The 19,653-nt window shown below is 43.4% G+C and overlaps 1 non-coding gene across 1 annotated transcript; it reads left to right on the top strand.

Annotated features, from left to right (window-relative positions):
• The first annotated feature begins 441 nt into the window (after positions 1 to 441).
• LOC119924653 lies at positions 442 to 579 on the top strand. Its single transcript, XR_005449354.1, has one exon. It is a non-coding gene; the product is annotated as a small nucleolar RNA SNORA7 (small nucleolar RNA).
• Positions 580 to 19,653: the final 19,074 nt, after the last annotated feature.

Here is a 19,653-nt window from a genome sequence, read left to right as displayed (position 1 = left end):
CCCAGCACTTAGAACAGTGCTTTGCACATAGGAAGTGCTTAACAAATGCCATTATTATTATTATTATTACTTGCAGCATGGCTCAGTGGAAAGAGCAGGGGCTTTGGAGTCAGAGGTCATGGGTTCAAATCCCGTCAGCTGTGCGACTTTGGGCAAGTCACTTAACTTCTCTGGGCCTCAGTTCCCTTACCTGTAAAATGGGGATTAAGACTGTGAGCCCCCCGTGGGACAACCTGATCACCTTGTAACCTCCCCAGTGCTTAGAACGGTGCTTGGCACATAGGAAGCGCTTAATAAATGCCATTATTTTTATTATTATTCTTTTAGACTGTGAGCCCACTGTTGGGTAGGGACTGTCTCTATATGTTGCCAACTTGTACTTCCCAAGCTCTTAGTACAGTGCTCTGCACACAGTAAGTGCTCAATAAATGCGAATGATTCCCCCTCTCAGGATGACACCTGGAGAGTTTCCAGTACTGTTCCAGTCTCGACTAAGGGAGGGAGAGTCAAGCAGAGGCCTACCCATTCCATTCCTAGCTGGGCCAGTGGCTAACAAGTGGAAGGTAATCTGCTACATGTCAAAACTCCCCCGTGCCGGGCAGCAGTGGCACGGGAGAGAGTCAATCAATCAATCAATCATATTTATTGAGTGCTTACTGTGTGCAGAGCACTGTACTAAGCGCTTGGGAAGTACAAGTTGGCAACATATAGAGACAGTCCCTACCCAACAGTGGGCTCACAGTCTAAAAGGGGGAGACAGAGAACAAAACCAAACATACTAACAAAATAAAATAAATAGAATAGATATGTACAAGTAAAATAAATAGAGTAATTAATATGTACAAACATATATACATATATACAGGTGCTGTAGGGAAGGGAGACTCAAGTTGACTGCGCGGAAGGAGGCAATGGTCAACCACTTCTGGATTTTTACCAAGAAAAGTCTATGGGTCCACTACCAGAACAATTGCAGATGGAAGTGGGGTTTCCGGGAGAGATGTGTCCATGGAGTCACTTTGGGGCGGAGACGACTTGACATCCTAAGACAAGACCAGATCCTAGTGCTTAGTACACTGTCTGGAACATAATAAGTGCTTAACCAATACCATATTACTAGTGATAACATTTACTGAGCACCCACTGGGTGCTAAAATGCACTGTAGGAAGCGCTTGGGAAATAAAAATCAAGCAATCAGTGTATTAACCTATGATATTTACTGAACACGTGCATTACGCTGTACTGTGCTCTTGGGAAAATTCAATAGAGTAGAGTGGTAGAAGCGATCTCGGGCCACAAGGAGTTTACAGTCTAGAGGGGGAGACGGTAAAATAAATTTGGATAGGGGAAATAATAATTGTGGTATTTGTTAAGCACTTCATCATCATCAATCGTATTTATTGAGCGCTTACTATGTGCAGAGCACTGTACTAAGCGCTTGGGAAGTACAAATTGGCAACATATAGAGACAGTCCCTACCCAACAGTGGGCTCACAGTCTAAAAGGACTTATTAGCCTGGAATTCAATCCCCATTCTCCTTTGACCAGACACACGTTTCTCCAAGGCTCCTGAATTCAGGTGACATTTCCTGCCTAATCCCACCTCCTCCATCATGCCCACCCCAATCTGTTGACAACAGAGAAAATGCGTTGTAATCGTAAAACTTGATATTTCCAAGAACTTCACCTGGCTGCTTCCCATCATCCCTTCTCACAAACCGGTATTCCGATTTTCCTGCATATTTACGCATTTAGATTTACTTTAAATTTTAAACAGTTCACCAAATTAAACGTGGCTATCCTTAGCGGCAAACTCCAGAAGATATTTCATGTTAATGCGGAATAACTAAATGTTAATGATCAGAAGCTACATACGGTAGATTTTTCTTTTTCCCCCGTAGTAAAAAAAAATTACAAATGACATCTATCCTGCCATTATGTGGCATTTGGCAAAGGCAATTAAGCAATTCTATCTGCATGGCTACTTTAGGTAATTTAAAATGTTATTCCGTAGCACATAAGCGGAAATAATCTTAAAAATGCAAAGAATCCAAACCACATAGGGTTTACTTCATTTAAAACTGCTCCTGAAAGCAAAAACAGCTACCTCCGTAGTACTGAATAGAGAGGGAAGTGTACAACCAAAATCCAAATGTAATCTTTAAATCACATATTTACTAGTAATCTCTGCTTCCTCTTTCACCAAACCTTTTAATACAGCTGCTGACTGGAGAATTATTCTCTTTCCGGCTCATATCTCCCCATTCCGTATCATTTAATGACAGAGATAACTAGTGTACGATGATTTTTCAAGCAAAGTAATTCAGCATCCCTTCTCCAAAATAAATAAATGTGTCCTTACACATAGCCAGGAAAATACATTCTTCATTGATCCTACTTTTTCAGTATATCCAATGGAACGAGCACGGGCTTGGGAGTCAGAGGTCATGGGTTCAAATCCCAGCTCCGCCAATTGTCAGCTGTGTGACCTTGGGTAAGTGATTTAACTTCTCTGTGCCTCAGTTACCTCATCTGTAAAATGGGGATTAAGACTGTGAGCCCCCCGTGGGACAACCTGATCCTCTTGTATCCTTCCCAGCGCTTTGCACGTAGTAAGCGCTTAACAAATGCCATCATCATTATTATGGTATATTTTCAAATATTCCTGGATAGAGGCACGATTAACTTTCTCCAGACATTCACATCCTTTTGTAAATAGAACTTGAAAGGTCAAATTCAGAAGTTGAATGGACTAAAATGTTATTTTAAGAAGGTTGAAAACCATAGCTTGTTTGCAACTATCCTGACATGAGACTAAAGTGACATATTTGCATGTCCTCAGCCCACAAGTATGTATGAGAAACAGATGATCTATTGAAAAAAAATGGATTTTACTGATCACTGTTTATCCATTTCCATTTGATCCTTGATCACATGCCTCTATTTACATGTAGAAAAGAGGGAGCAGAATCATTTGTTTCAACTGTGCACATAGTTGATACTTTCCTATGACCAATAGAGCGAGGTAGATATCTGAAAGTAATAATAATAATAATAATAATGGTATTTTTTTAAGTGCTTACTGTATTCCAGGCACTGCACTAAGCGCTGAGGTGGATGCAAACTAATCAGATTGGACACAGTCCGTGTCCTGCAGGGGGTTAACAGTCCTAATCCCCATTTTACAGATGATGTAACTGAGGCCCAGAGAATAATAATAATGATGATGATAGCATTTATTAAGCGCTTACTACGTGTAAAGCACCGTTCTAAGTGCTGGGGAGGTTCCAAGGTGATCAGGTTGTCCCACGGGGGGCTCACAGTCTTCATCCCCATTTTACAGATGAGGTCACTGAGGCACAGAGAAGTGACGTGACTTGCCCAAAGTCATACAGCTGGCAATTGGCAGAGCCGGAATTTGAATCCATGGCCTCTGACTCCAAAGGCCGGGCTCTTTCCACTGAGCCACGCTGAGAAGTAAAGTGTCTTGCCCAAGATCACACAGCAGACAAGAAGTGGGGCCGGGATTAGAACCCATGACCTTCTGAAGTAGCGGCAGCAATCTTGTTGGATATTTGTGTGACACCTGAGTTGCCGAGAGTGGGCAGGGAACGATCAGTTCTGTTATTTTGTACTCTCCTACATGCATAGTGCAATGCTTTGTGCACAGTAAGCACTCAATGAATACCATTTATTCATTCATTTATATGAATGAATAATTTTAGACTGTGAGCCCACTGTTGGGTAGGGACTGTCTCTATATGTTGCCAACTTGTACTTCCCAAGCGCTTTGTACAGTGCTCTGCACACAGTAAGCGCTCAATAAATACGATTGATTGATTGATTGATTGAGTGCTTACTTTATGCAGAACATTGTACTCAGCTCCTTAGGTGATTAGGTGTCTGCGTATTGTTGTACTGTACTCTCCCAATTGCTTCCTGTATGCAGAACACTGTACTAAGCGCTTGGGCGAGTGTAATATAACAATAACTTGATACAATCCCTGCCCACAAGGAGTTTACAGTCATTCATTCATTTGTATTGAGTGCTTACTTTGGGCAGAGCACTGTACTAAGCACTTGGGAAGTACAAATTGGCAACGTATAGAGACGGTCATCATCATCATCATCAATCGTATTTATTGAGTGCTTACTATGTGCAGAGCACTGTACTAAGCGCTTGGGAAGTACAAATTGGCAGCATATAGAGACAGTCCCTACCCAACAGTGGGCTCACAGTCTAAAAGGGGGAGACAGAGAACAAAACCAAACATACTAACAAAATAAAATAAATAGAATAGATATGTACAAGTAAAATAAACAAATAAATAAATAGAGTAATAAATATGTACAAACATATATACATATATACAGGTGCCGTGGGGAAGGGAAGGAGGTAAGATGGGGGGGATGGAGAGGGGGACGAGGGGAACGGTCCCTACCCAACAACGGGCTCACAGTCATTCATTCATTCATTCATATTTATTGAGTGCTTACTGTGTGCAGAGCTCTGTACTAAGCGCTCAGTCTAGAGGGGGAGACAGACATCAATAGAAATAAATGAATTACAGATACGTACATGAGTCCTGTGGGGCTGGGAAGGGGGTGAAAATGAAGGGAGCAAGTCAGGGTGACGCAGGAGGGAGAGGGAGAAGACGAAAGGAGGGCTTAGTCAGGGAAGGCCTGATTGATTGATTGATTGATTGATTGATTGGCAGGATGAGATGTTAGTGATGTTCAGGAAGATTGAGCCTGGATTTCTATTCTTTCTGGCTCAAGTTCCTCTATGCTTCTCGGGGTGGGAAATCGGGGGGTAGGAGGGAAGGAGGAGGACGTAGCTTAAGTCCCCCCAGTCTGACCTAAAGGATACTACTCCCTCTTTTTCTGACCAATACCTTGGCTACTTTTAGTGCGCCTCCTGCTCAAGAAATAGAAGTAATGTCATGGTCAGAAAAGATTACCGGCCTGGGAGTCGAAGGATTTGGGCTCAGAGAAGCAGCGTGGCTCAGTGGAAAGCGCCCGGGCTTTGGAGTCAGCGGTCATGGGTTCAAATCCCGACTCTGCCACTTGTCAGCTGTGTGACTTTGGGCAAATCACTTAACTTCTCTGGGCCTCTGTTACGTCATCTGTAAAATGGGGATTAAGACTGTGAGCCCCCCGTGGGACAGTCACTTCACTTCTCTGTGCCTCAGTTCCCTCATCTGGAAAATGGGGATTAAGACTGTGAGCCCCCCGTGGGACAACCTGATCATCTTGTAACCTCCCCAGCGCTTAGAACAGTGCTTTGCACATGGTAAGTGCTTAAGAAATGCCATTATTATTATTATTATTATCCTGGCTTTGCCTGCTGTGTGACTTGGGGGTCACCTTTCACTGTGTTTCAGTTTCCTGAAAAAAAAAATCAATCTATCAGTGGTATTTATTGAGTCCTAACTGTGTACACATCACTGTCAAGCACTTAGTACAGTGCTCTGCTCACGGTAAGTGCTCAATAAATACGATTGAATGAATGTACTACAACTTGGGAGAATTCAATACCGCAGAGTGGAAATGAGAAGCTAGAGAATGGGCCTCGGAGTCAGAAGGACCTGGGTTCTAATCCCAGCTCCACCACTGTCTGTTGGGTGACCTTGGGCAAGTCACTTCACTTCTCTGTGCCTCAGTTACCTCATCTGTAAAATGGAGATTAAGACCGAGCCCCATGTGGGACATGTCAAATTGGATATTTTTTATATGACATTCGTTAAGCGCTTACTATATGGGAGGCTCTGCACACAGTAAGCGCTCAATAAATATGATTGATGATAGCTAATCAGGTTGGTCACAGTAGATACAGTGTCTAGCACATAGTAAGCACTTAACAAATACCATAAAAAAGAGAGTTAATAATAATAACAGTAATTAATAATTCTGGTATTTGCCAAGTGCTAATTGTGTGTCAGGCACTGTAATAATAATAATAATAATAATAACAATAATAATGGCATTTATTAAGCGCTTACTATGTGCAAAGCACTGTTCTAAGCGCTGGGGAGGTTACAAGGTGATTGGGTTGTCCCACGGGGGGTTCACAGTCTTAATCCCCATTTTCCAGATGAGATAACTGAGGCACAGAGAAGTTAAGTGACTTGCCCAAAGTCACACAGCTGACAAGTGGTGGAGTCGGAATTTGAACCCATGACCTCAGACTCCAAAGCCCAGGCTCTTTCCACTGAGCCATGCTGTTTCTCATAATAATGATAATGGCATTTATTAAGCACTTACTATGTGCAAAGCACTGTTCTAGGCGCTGGGGAGGTTACAAGGTGATCAGGTTGTCCCACGGGGGGCTCACAGTCTTAATCCCCATTTGACAGACGAGGTAACTGAGGCCCAGAGAAGTGAAGTGACTTGCCCAAAGTCACACAGCTGACAATTGGCGGAGCTGGGATTTGAACCCATGACCTCTGACTCCAAAGCCCGGGCTTTTTCCACTGAGCCACGCTGCTTCTTCCGCTGGGGTGGATACAAGCAAATCAGGTTGGACAAATTCCCTGTCCCACATGGAGCTCACAGTCTCAATCTCTATTTTGAGGAAACTGAGGCCCAGAGAAGTGAAGTGACTGCACAAGGTCACACAGCAGGTAAGTGACGGAGCCGGGATTAGAACACACGACCGTCTGAATCCCAGGCCCTTGCTCTATCAGCTGTGCCATGCTGTATGCCGGCAGACACGTTTCTCGTTTCCCTGCTACTTCGACTGTGATTCCCATTTGGGGACAGAACGATAATAATGATGGCATTTATTAAGCACTTACCATGTGCAAAGCACTGTTCCAAGCGCTGGGGAGGTTACAAGGTGATCAGGTTGTCCAACGGGGGGGCTCACAGTCTTAATCCCCATTTTACAGATGAGGGAACTGAGGCCCAGAGAAGTGAAGTCACACAGCTGACAATTGGCAGCGCTGAGATTTGAACCCATGACCTCTGACTCCAAAGCCTGTGCTCTTCCACTGAGCCACACTGCTCCTCTATGTCCAACTACTGATTAACTTGCATCTACTGTAATGCTTAGAACGGTGCTCTTTTTTTAAAAAAAAAAATTTATTAAGTGCTTACTGTATGCCAGGCACTGTACTGGGCATATAGTAAGTGCTTAACAAATACCACAATAACAATAATGAAATACGATTGGCAGCTCCCTACTAGATTTTAGCTTCTTGAAGGCAAAGATTGTATCTACTAACTCTGTTGTCTTGTACTCTCCCCAGCATTTAGTACAGTCCCCATCACAGTAAGCACTCAATAAATCCAACTGACTGATTGAAGAGCAGGGAAATTCTGGAGCCTGGAGAGCAAACAAGCACTTAGTGAGCAAGGATGGCATATGGAGGCTTTAGACAATTTCAAAAAAGAGATTCCAAGTTGGAAAATGCCTTTTCTTGTAGGAAAAAGAAATTAGCACTTATTACCAAATAGTCTTTCCACGAGAAAAGCAATCAAGTTTCTCAAGATTAAAGCCTGAAGTTCACGGCCACAACTCTGAAAACAGGACTTAACTCTCAATGTACGATCCACAGACTGGATTATATTTTTTCAAGAATCCTTTTCTAAGCAGAAAAGAGCCAGAAAACAGAAAGCTCTCCCACCCGCCAACCCCACCAAACTCTGATCAAACCCAAATTGGATGCTGCAGTGCTCTTGATAGCATTAATCAATCAGTCATATTTATTGAGCACTTACTGTGTGCTCAGTAATGATGGCATTTAATGATGGCATTTATTAAGCGCTTACTATGTGCAAAGCAGTGTTCTAAGCGCTGGGGAGGTTACAAGGGGATCAGGTTGTCCCGGGGGGGCTCACAGTCTTAATCCCCATTTTACAGATGAAGTAACTGAGGCACAGAGAAGTGAAGTGACTTGCCCAAGGTGACACAGCAGACATGTGGCGGAGCCGGGATTCGAACCCCTGACCTCTGACTCCAAAGCCCGGGCTCTTTCCACTGAGCCACGCTGCTTCCTATAATAATAATAATGATAATAATAATAATAATAATAATAATAATAATAATAATAATAATAATAATAGCATTTGTGAAGTGCTTACTATGCGTGAAGTACTGTTCCAAGTGCTGGGGGGGGGATACAAGGTGATCAGGTTGTCCCACGGGGGGCTCACAGTCTTAATCCCCATTTTATAGATGAGGTAATTGAGGCCCAGAGAAGTGAAGTGAGTTGCCCAAAGTCACACAGCTGACATTTGGCAGAGCCGGGATTTGAACCCATGACCTCTGACTCCACTCTTTTGAGCCACGCTAAGTGCTTAACAAATATCTTAATTAGCATTTTTATTACTCCTATTATTCTTGTTTGTCTATACACACTGTACAGCCTGTTTGTAAAACCTGAAATTAACCAAAGCTCATCATGGTCCCTGTGGGCAGGGACTATGTTGCCTGTATCCACCCCCGTGCTGAGTACGGCGCCTAGCACATAGTAAGTGCTTATCAAATACCATAATTATTATTATTATTAGTAGTAGTAGTAGTTCTAATCCCGGCTCCGCCACTCATCAGCTGTGTGACTTTAGGCAAGTCACTTAACTTCTTTGCGCCTCAGTTACCTCATCTGTAAAACGGGGATTAAAACTGTGAGCCTCCCGTGGGACCACCTGATTACCCTCTATCTACCCCAGCACTTAGAACAGTACTTGGTACATAGTAAGCACTTAACAAATACCATCATCATTATTATTATTATTATTAATCATACTGTTAACATTTATTAAGTGCTTACTGTGTGCAGAGCCCCGTACTAAGCTCTGGGAGACTGTAAATTCGTTGCGGGCTGGGAATGTGTCTATTGGTGGACTGTGCTTTCCCAGGTGCTTAGTACAGTGCTCTGCACACAGTAAGTGCTCAATAAATATGAGTGAATGAATGACTACCCATCATAATAACAGCAGTAGTTTTTAAAGCCAGACTAAGCCCCCCTTTTCCTCAGCTCTCCCTCTCCTCCATGTTGCCCTGACATGCTCCCTTTACTCTACACTCCTCCCCCCAGCACTTGAGTATATATATACTCAATATATATAGAAATATATTAGAAATAAACATATCAAAATATATTAATATATAATAATATGATATATTAATTATATAAAATGTTATATTTTTTATATATCATCATATATTAATTATATATAATATGTTATATTTTATATATAATAATATAAGAAATTAGTTACATATACTAATATATTATACATTATATAATAATACAATATATTATAATTTATGATAATATTATATATAGTTAATAATATTTTGATATAGTAATGTGAAATGTATTAATATTATATGTTGATAAATAAATATATTAAAAATAAATAGAATATATAGATGCATATAGATACATAGATATACATATACAGAGATGTATATAGATATATAGAATGTATATAGATATATGCATATCTATAATTCTATTTATTGATATTAATGCCTGTTTACTTGTTTTGACGTGTATATATCAGTGTGGCTTAGTGGAAAGAGCCCGGGCCTTGTTGTCAGAGGTCATGGGTTCGAATCCCAGCTCCGCCACTTGTCAGCTGGGTGACTTTGGGCAAGTCACTTCACTTCTCTGGGCCTCAGTTCCCTCATCTGTAAAATGGGGATTAAAACTGTGAGCCCCATGTGGGACAACCTGATTACCTTGTATCTCCCCCAGCGCTTAGAACAGTGCTTGGCACATAATAAGCACTTAACAATTATCAAAATTATTATTATTCTCTGTGCTTCGGTTACCTCATCTGTAAAATGGGGACTAAGACTGTGAGCCCCCCATGGGACAACCTGATAAACTTGTATCTACCCCAGCGCTTAGAACAGTGCTTTGCACATAGTAAGTGCTTAACAAATACCATTATTATCATTATTATTTATATTTATGCCTGTTTACTTGTTTTGATGTCTAGATGTCTCCTCCCTTCCAGACCCTAAGTCCGGTGTGGGCAGGGATTGTCTCTCTTTATTGTTGAATTGTACTTTCCAAGAGCTTGGTTCAGTGCTCTGCACAGAGTAAGCGCTCAATAAATAGGATTGAATGAGTGAATGAATGAAAGAGTAAACAAGTGGGAATTAGATATGGATCCTGTCCCTCCAGGAGCTCACCACCTAGGAATGAAGCGTGCGGGAGAGGACTTGAGAGAGGGAAATGGGGATGGATGAAACAATAAAACATTGAAACAGCATTAAAAGACAAGGACAAATACAGACTAGGCAAAAAGAAAAGTCGGTATGCCTGACCTGATTACTGGAGAAGCAGTGTGGCTCACTGAGCTACATCCCGTGACCAGGTATTCATTCATTCAATCGTATTTATTGAGCACTTACTGTGTGCAGAGCACTGGACTAAGCGCTTAGATATAACTGATTGCACAATGGTAAGATGGATTCTGAGCCCCTGGAGGAATAGGGTTCAAGTATCATTACATAATTCCTTAATAAATACTGCTTCTCATCAAAGAGAAGCGGGGTGGCTCAGTGGAAAGAACCCAGGCTTTGGAGTCAGAGGTCATGGGTTCAAATCCCGGCTCCGCCAATTGTCAGCTGTGTGACTTTGGGCAAGTCACCTCACTTCTCTGGGCCTCAGTTACCTCATCTGTAAAATGGGGATTAGAACTGTGAGCCCCACGTGGGGCAACCTGATCACCTTGTAGCCTCCCCAGCGCTTAGAACAGTGATTTGCACATAGTAAGCGCTTAATAAATGCCATCATCCTCCTCGACCTCTCAGCTGCCTTCGAAACTGTGGCCCACCCCCTTCTCCTCAACACGCTATCCGACCTTGGCTTCACAGACTCTGTCCTCTCCTGGTTCTCCTCTTATCTCTCTGGTCATTCATTCTCAGTCTCTTTTGCGGGCTCCTCCTCCCCCTCCCATCCCCTTACTGTGGGGGTTCCCCAAGGTTCAGTGCTTGGTCCCCTTCTGTTCTCAATCTACACTCACTCTCTCGGTGACCTCATTCGCTCCCACGGCTTCAACTATCATCTCTACGCTGATGACACCCAGATCTCCATCTCTGCCCCTGCTCTCTCCCCCTCCCTCCAGGCTCGCATCTCCTCCTGCCTTCAGGAAATCTCCATCTGGATGTCTGCCCACCACCTAAAGCTCAACATGTCCAAAACAACTCCTTGTCTTCCCTCCCAAACCCTGCCCTCTCCCTGACGTTCCCATCTCTGTTGACGGCTCTACCATCCTTCCCATCTCACAAGCCCGCAACCTTGGTGTCATCCTCGACTCCGCTCTCTCATTCACCCCTCACATCCAAGCCGTCACTAAAACCTGCTGGTCTCAGCTCTGCAACATTGCCAAGCTCTGCCCTTTCCTCTCCATCCAAACCGCTACCCTGCTCGTTCAAGCTCTCATCCTATCCCATCTGGACTACTGCATCAGCCTCCTCTCTGATCTCTCATCCTCGTGTCTCTCCCCACTTCAATCCATACTTCACGTTGCTGCCCGGATTGTCTTTATCCAGAAACGCTCTGGGCCTGTAACTCCCCTCCTCAAAAACCTCCAGTGGCTACCAATCAATCTGCTCATCAGGCAGAAACTCCTCACCCTGGGCTTCAAGGCTGTCCATCCCCTCACCCCCTCTTACCTCCCCTCCCTTCTGTACTTCTCCAGCCCAGCCCGCACCCTCCACTCCTCTCCTGCTAATCTCCTCACCGGGCCTCCTTCTCGCCTGTCCCACCGTAGACCCCCGGCCCAGGTCCTCCCCCGGGCCTGGAAAGCCCTCCCTCTGCCCATCTGCCAAACTCGCTCTCTTCCTCCCTTCAAGGCCCTACTGAGAGCTCACCTCCTCCAGGAGGCCTTCCCAGACTGAGCCCCTTCCTTCTTCTCCCCCTCATCCCCCTCTCCATCCCCCCATCTAACCTCCTTCCCTTACCCACAGCACCTGTATATATGTATATATGTTTGTACATATTTATTACTCTATTTATTTATTTTACTTGTACATATCTATTCTATTTATTTTATTTTGTTAGTATGTTTGGTTTTGTTCTCTATCTCTCCCTTTTAGACTGTGAGCCCACTGTTGGGTAGGGACTGTCTCTATATGTTGCCAACTTGTACTTCCCTAGCGCTTAGTACAGTGCTCTGCACACAGTAAGCACTCAATAAATACAATTGATTGATTGTTCATTATAAAATGGGGACTAAGACTGTGAGCCCCACGTGGGACAACCTAATCACCTTGTAACTCCTCCCCAATGCTTAGAACAGTGCTTCGCACATAGTAAGCGGTTAACAAATACCATCATTATTATTATTATTATTATTCTACCTCCCCAGTGCTTGGTAGGATCCATGGCACATATAAGCATTTAACGACTACTGCTACTATTGTTACTATGCTGCGTATGTGCAACAGAGAGTTTCTAGAACCTCTTTGGTGCTCTACAGAAACAGTATAGACAGCTCAGTCCCAGTCCCACATGGGGTTCACATTTTCATTATGGCACCTATTAAGCGCTTACTATGTCCCAGGCACTGTACTAAGCGCTGGGGTAGGTAGAAGCCAATCAGGTTGTACATGGGGCTCACTGTTTCAATCCCTATTTTACAGATGAGGTAATTGAGGCCCAGAACAATGAACTGACTTGCCCAAAGCCACACAGCAGGCAAGAGTCTGGCCTGGAAGGCCCTCCCTCTTCACGTCCGACAGTCAGTTATGTTCCCCACCTTCAAAGCCTTATTATTATTAATAATAATAGTAATAATAATAATAATAATAATATTGGCATTTGTTAAGTGCTTAATATATGCAAAGCACTGTTTTCAGCGCTGGGGGTGGATACAAGGTGATAAGGTTAGAGAAGCAGCGTGGCTCAGTGGAAAGAGCACAGGCTTTGGAGTCAGAGGTCGTGGGTTCAAATCTTGCTCCGCCAATTATCAGCTGTGTGACAAGTCACTTCACTTCTCTGTGCCTCAGTTCCCTCATCCGGAAAATGGGGATTAAAACCGTGAGCCCCCATGGGACAACCTGATAACCTTATAACCCCCCCAGCGCTTAGAACAGTACTTTGCACATAGTAAGCGCTTAATAAATGCCATTATTATTATTATAAGGTTGTCCCACGTCTCACAGTCTTAATCCCCATTTTCCAGGTGAGGGAACGGAGGCTCAGAGAAGTTAAGTGACTTGCCCAAGGTCACACAGCGGACACGCGGCGGAGCCGGGATTCGATGCCAAGATCTCTGACTCCAAAGCCCGGGATCTTTCCACTGAGCAACGCTTCTTGAAGTCACACCTCCTCCAAGAGGCCTTCCCTGACTAAGCCCCCATGCCCTTTTCTCCCTTCTGCATCACCCTGATTTGCTCTCTTTATTCTCCCCCGCCTCAGCCCCATGGCATTTATGTACACAGCCATAATCTATTTCTATTAATGTCTGTTTCCCTCTCCAGACTGTGAACTCACTGTGGGCAGGGAATGTGTCTACTTTGTTATATTGTACTCTCCAAGCACTTATTACGCTGCTCTGCAGCTCAATACACTCAGTTGCTTGCTTGATTTAATGATGTGACAAAGCCGGAATTAGAACCCACGTCCTCTCCTCTGACTCCTAAGCCAGTGCTCTATCCACTAGGCCAGAGATTCATTCATTCATTCATTTAATCGCATTTATTTAGCGCTTACTGTGTGCGGAGCACTGTACTAAGCGCTTGGGAAGTACAAGTTGGCAACATATAGAGACGGTCCCTACCCGACGGCGAGTTCACAGTCTAGAAGGGGGAGACAGACAACAAAACAAAACATATTAACAAAGTAAAATAGAATAAATATGTACAATTAAAATAAATAGAGTAATAAATACATACAAACATATATACATATATACAGGTGCTGTGGGGAGGGGAAGGAGGTAAGGCGGGGGGGGGATGGGGAGGGGGAGGAATTGGGAGATGGAATCGGTTTATTGAATTATTGTTATATTGTACTCTCCTAAGTGCTTAATACAGTGCTTTGCACACATTGTGTTCAATTCATTCATTCATTCAATCGTATTTATTGAGCACTTACTGTGTGCAGAGCACTGTACTAAGCGCTTGGGAAGTACAAGTCGGCAACATATAGAGCCGGTCCCTACCCAACAGCAGGCTCACAGTCTAGATGGGGGAGACAGACAACAAAACAAAACATATTAACAAAGTGAAATAAATAGAATAGTAAATATGTACAAGTAAAATAGAGTAACAAATCTGTAATACTATTGAATGAATGAAGGAGGGAGATTAGGTATCATATCCCCGAGTTTACAGATGAGGAAACTGAGGCCCAGAGAGGTTCATGCATGCATTTATTCAATCCTATTTACTGAGCAATTGCTGTGTGCAAAACACTGCACTAAAATCAATCATATTTATTGAGCGCTTACTGTGTGCAGAGCACTGAACTAAGCGCTTGGGAAGTACAAGCTGGCAACACATAGAGACAGTCCCTACCCAACAGTGGGCTAACAGTCTAAAAGGGGGAGACAGAGAACAAAACCAAACATACTAACAAAATAGAATAGATATGTACAAGTAAAATAAATCAATCAATAAATAGAGTAATAAATATGTACAAACATATATACATATATACAGGTGCTGTGGGGAAGGGAAGGAGGTAAGATGGGGGGCATGGAGAGGGGGACGAGGGGGAGAGGAAGGAAGGGGTTCAGTCTGGGCTTAAAAGTGCTTAAGTCAAGGTCACCCAGTAGAAAGGTGGTGGCAGTGGGATTCAGCGTGGCTCAGTGGAAAGAGCACGGGCTTTGGAGTCAGAGGTCATGGGTTCAAATCCTGCCTCTGCCACCTGTCAGCTGTGTGACTTTGGGCAAGTCAGTTCACTTCTCTGGGCCTCAGTCCCCTCATCTGTAAAATGGGGGTGAAGACTGTGAGCCCCCGGTGGGACAACCCGACCACCTTGTAACCTCCCCAGCGCTTAGAACAGTGCTTTGCACATAGTAAGTGCTTAATAAATGCCATTATTATTATTATTATCAGAGACTCTCACCACTGTTTCAGGCACAGAACACAGACACGACCTCGGCCACAAACATCATCTACTTCCCAATTAGGGATCGGAGGTCCTTGGAAACCAAATGAAAACACATTCTGAGGTCCAGCGTGCCAAGAACAAAACCACACCATGGGGAAAGATGTGAACAGAAAGCATGGAAGTTTTATGCAACTAATAGTCCAATTTCCTTCTGGCTCCTTCATTGGCCTGCGGGACTAGCCTAGTGTGGATGCCCGCTCTTGGAGAACTTCATAAAGAAACAAAATTGATGTAAGAAAATGCCTAAATTCTGAAGTGAACTTCAGTCGGGGGTCATGGGTTCAAATCCCAACTCCGCCAATTTTCAGCTGCGTGACTTTGGGCAAGTCGCTTCACTTCTCTGGGCCTCAGTTACCTCATCTGTAAATCCCGTGACCAGGTATTCATTCATTCAATCGTACTTATTGAGCGCTTACTGTGTGCAGAGCACTGTACTAAGTGCTTAGATATAACAATGCGCAATGGTAAGATGGATTCTGAGCCCCTGGAAGAATAGGAATAGGAATAGGAAATTCCTATTCATTCAATCGTATTTATTGAGCGTTTACTGTATGCAGAGCACTGTACTAAGCGTTTGGAGAGTACAATTTGGCAACAAATGGAGACAATCCCTACACAAAAACGGGCTCACAGTCAAGACTTTTATTAATGTCGGTCTCCCATCAAGGCAGTAAGCTCATTGTGGGCAGGGAATGTGCCTTATATTGTTAGACTGTACTCTCTCAAGTGCTTAGTACAGTGCTCTGCACACAGTAAGCACTTAATAAATGTGATTGAAAGAATGAATGTGCGTATTTACTGTTATACTGTACTCTCCCAAGCGCTTAATACAGTACTCTGGACACAGTAAGCACTCCATAAATAGGACTGAATGAATGAATAACTTCCCAACTGTATTCTGTTTCTCAGCACTTTGCTCAGTGCTCTGCACACGGTAAGCACTTAATAAATACTATTACTACTACTAAAATGAGACCATAGACATATGCTTGACGCTTCCCCAGGTCACTATATTACAACAACGCCTAAAATCGGGGTGATAAGTCACATTAGAGTAGGTAATTTCAAACTATTTTTGGTGGGGGTGTCAACGAAATCTCCACGACCGACTTACTCAAACGGAAACGCACGACTATTTCAGAAAATCACATTCTGTGCCACTCACGCCGCATGACAAATACAGTTACTTTGCTTTCTTTTCTCACCAACCAATCTACTCTCCGGTACTGCCGTCACAGATTGGCGGTCTACTTGCCGAATGCAGAGACGGGGGTGGTAGAGGAAATTCGCCGAACTGAAAGGAATTTCTATTTAACGACTCTTCTGACCATACACCATCCAAGTTCCTCACGAATCAATCACTTTAGTCATAAAATCTCTGGTTTAGCGGATTTTTTTCAGTAGCCAAGGTCCAAAGAAAACTTGACGAATTTCACGCACGTCAATAATAATGATTCTGAGAAGGTTGTGAATGGTTGATTAAATGGAAACTTAACAGTTTTAACTATATCGGCCCCTCTAGAGTGTAAGCTCATTGGGGACAGGAAATGTGACTACTACCAAAACTACCAATTGTTTTCTCCCCAGTGCTTAGTACAGTGCTCTGTACAAAGTAAACTCTCAATAAATACCACTGATTGACTGAACTGTCCTAAGTGCCCAGTACAGTGCTCTGCAGATAGTAAGTGTTTAATAAATACCACTGATTGATTCATTGAAATCAAAATAATGATTGTAGATGGCAGAAAAAACTTTCTGAGGCTAATTCAGAGAATCCAAACTTTGATACTTGAACTAGAGTTCAACACTCTTGGGAATAGTCTATTTAGTTTGATTATCTAGATTTAAAAACAAAAAAACAGCTCCTAAAAGAAACCTCCCTTTTTCTAAGCAGGGGTCAGCAGCTTTTTCCAAATGTAAAATGATTATAATTGGCTCACGAATCTCTCGAAAACCTAACACATTCAACATGCATTGGGTAGAATGCCATTCGGGAATGTTTTTAATAAATAAGCCATTAGGAGAGGATTGATTCCTGGAACGTGAAAATGGAAAGACATCAAATGCTTGTTTATTAGAAAATAAGCTGAAGAAAGAGCTAATGCTGCCATCTTGAGGGAATTTCAAGATGAATCTTTTGAACCTGAGAGGAGAAGATGATGATGATGAGGATGGCATTTGTTAAGCGCTTACTATGTGCAAAGCACTGTTCTAAGCGCTGGGAAGGATACAATGTGATCAGGTTGTCCCACGGGGGGCTCACAATCTCAATCCCCATTTTCCAGATGAGGTCACTGAGGCACACAGATGGTATCTGAAAGAGCCACACGGCCTGGTGGATAAAATACAGTCCGCAGAGTCAGAGAACCTGGGTTCTAATCCTGCCTCTGCCATGGGCCTGCTGTGTCAACTTGCACAAGTCAGGTAGAGAAGCAGCGTGGCTCAGTGGAAAGAGCCCGGGCTTTGGAGTCGGGGGTCATGGATTCAAATCCCGACCTCGCCAATTTTCAGCTGTGTGACTTTGGGCAAGTCGCTTCACTTCTCTGGGCCTCAGTTACCTCATCTGGAAAATGGGGATTAAAACCGTGAGCCCCACGTGGGACAACCTGATCACCTTATATCCTCCCCAGCGCTTAGTACAGTGCTTTGCATAGAGTATATATGCATGTATGTTTGTACATATTTATTACTCTATTTTACTTGTACATATCATTATCATCATCATCAATCGTATTTATTGAGCGCTTACTGTGTGCAGAGCACTGTACTAAGCGCTGGGGAGGATATAAGGTGATCAGGTTGTCCAACAACAAATAAACAGGTTGTCCAATAAATAGAATATCTATTCTATTTATTTTATTTTGTTAATATGTTTGGTTTTGTTCTCTGCCTTCCCCTTCTAGACTGTGAGCCCACTGTTGGGTAGGGACCGTCTCTATACGTTGCCGACTTGTACTTCCCAAGCTCTTAGTACAGTGCTCTGCACACAGTAAGCGCTCAATAAATACGGTTGATTGATTGATTAAGCGCTTAACAAATGCCATCATTATAATTATAAACTGTTCTGTGCCTCAGATTCCCCATCTGTAAAATAGGGATTGAATACCTGTCAGCCAATTGTATTTCCTCAGTGCTTACTGTTTCCAGAGCACTGTACTATGTGCTTGGGGGGAAAAAAAGGCATCTGCCAAGCACTTACTATGTTCCAGGCACTACGCTAAGCACTGGGGCAGATTCAAAGAGTACGGGCTTGGGAGTCAGAGGTCAGGGGTTCAAATCCCGGCTCCGCCAATTGTCAGCTGTGTGACTTTGGGCAAGTCACTTAACTTCTCTGTGCCTCAGTTAACTCATCTGTAAAATGGGGATTGAGATTGTGAGCCCCTTGTGGGATAACCTGATCACCTTGTAACCTCCCCAGCGCTTAGAACAGTGCTTTGCACATAGTAAGTGCTTAATAAATGCCATTATTATTATTATTATTATTCGATCATATTTATTGAGCGCTTACTGTGTGCAGAGCACTGTACTAAGCGCTTGGGAAGTACAAGTCAGCAACTTACAGAGATGGTCCCTACCCAACAATGGGCTTACAGTCTAGAAGATACAAGCTAATCAGGTTGGACACAGTCCCTGTCTCACATAGGGCTCACAGTCTTGATCCCCATTTTTCAGATAAGGTAACAGACACAGTGAAGCTAGGTGACTAGCTCAGGGTCACACATTAGACACGGGGCAGAGCCGGAATTAGAACCCAGATCCTCTGACTCCGAGACCCATGCTCTTCCCACTAGGCCTCGCTTCTTCTCATTATCTGTTCTCCCTTTTTCTTAGCCTGGGAGCCCCAAGCACGGCAGGGACTACGTTTGCTCTAGACTGTGAGCCTGTTGTGGGCAGGGATTGTCCCTCTTTGCTGCCGATTTGCACTTTCCAAGAGCTTAGTACAGTACTCTGCACACAGTAAGTGCTCAATAAATACAATCGAATGAATGATGTGCGTCTAGCTTTAATTCTATTTGTTCTGACGACTTGCCACCTGTCCACATGTTTTGTTTTGTTGTCTGTCTCCCCCTTCTAGACTGTGAGCCCGTTGTTGGGTAGGGACTGTCTCTATATGTTGCCAACTTGTACTTTGCAAGCGCTTAGTACACTGCTCTGCACACAGTAAGCGCTCAATACGATTGAATGAATCCCCTCCCCATCGCCCCACTGATTCATTCATTCATTCAATCGTATTTATTGAGCACTTACTGTGTGCAGAGTATCTATCCCAGCTTTTGAACAGTGCTTGGCACATAGTAAGCGCTTAACAAATACCATCATTATTATTATTATTATTATTATTATTATTACGATCCCCACCAAGTCACTTACAACGCTTAGTACAGTGCTCTGCACACAGTAAGTGCTCAATAAATATAATCGGATGAATGATGTGCACCTAGCTTTAATTCTATTTGTTCTGACGACTTGCCACTTGTCCACATGTTTTGTTCTGTTGTCTGTCTCCCCCTTCTAGACTGTGAGCCCACTGTTGAGTAGGGACCGTCTCTATATGTTGCCAACTTGTAC

This window comes from Tachyglossus aculeatus, chromosome 2 (genome assembly GCF_015852505.1).
Source record: "Tachyglossus aculeatus isolate mTacAcu1 chromosome 2, mTacAcu1.pri, whole genome shotgun sequence".
Lineage (NCBI taxonomy): Eukaryota > Metazoa > Chordata > Mammalia > Monotremata > Tachyglossidae > Tachyglossus > Tachyglossus aculeatus.
Note: the sequence above shows the minus strand (reverse complement) of the source record. Positions and strands in the feature narration are given on the sequence as shown.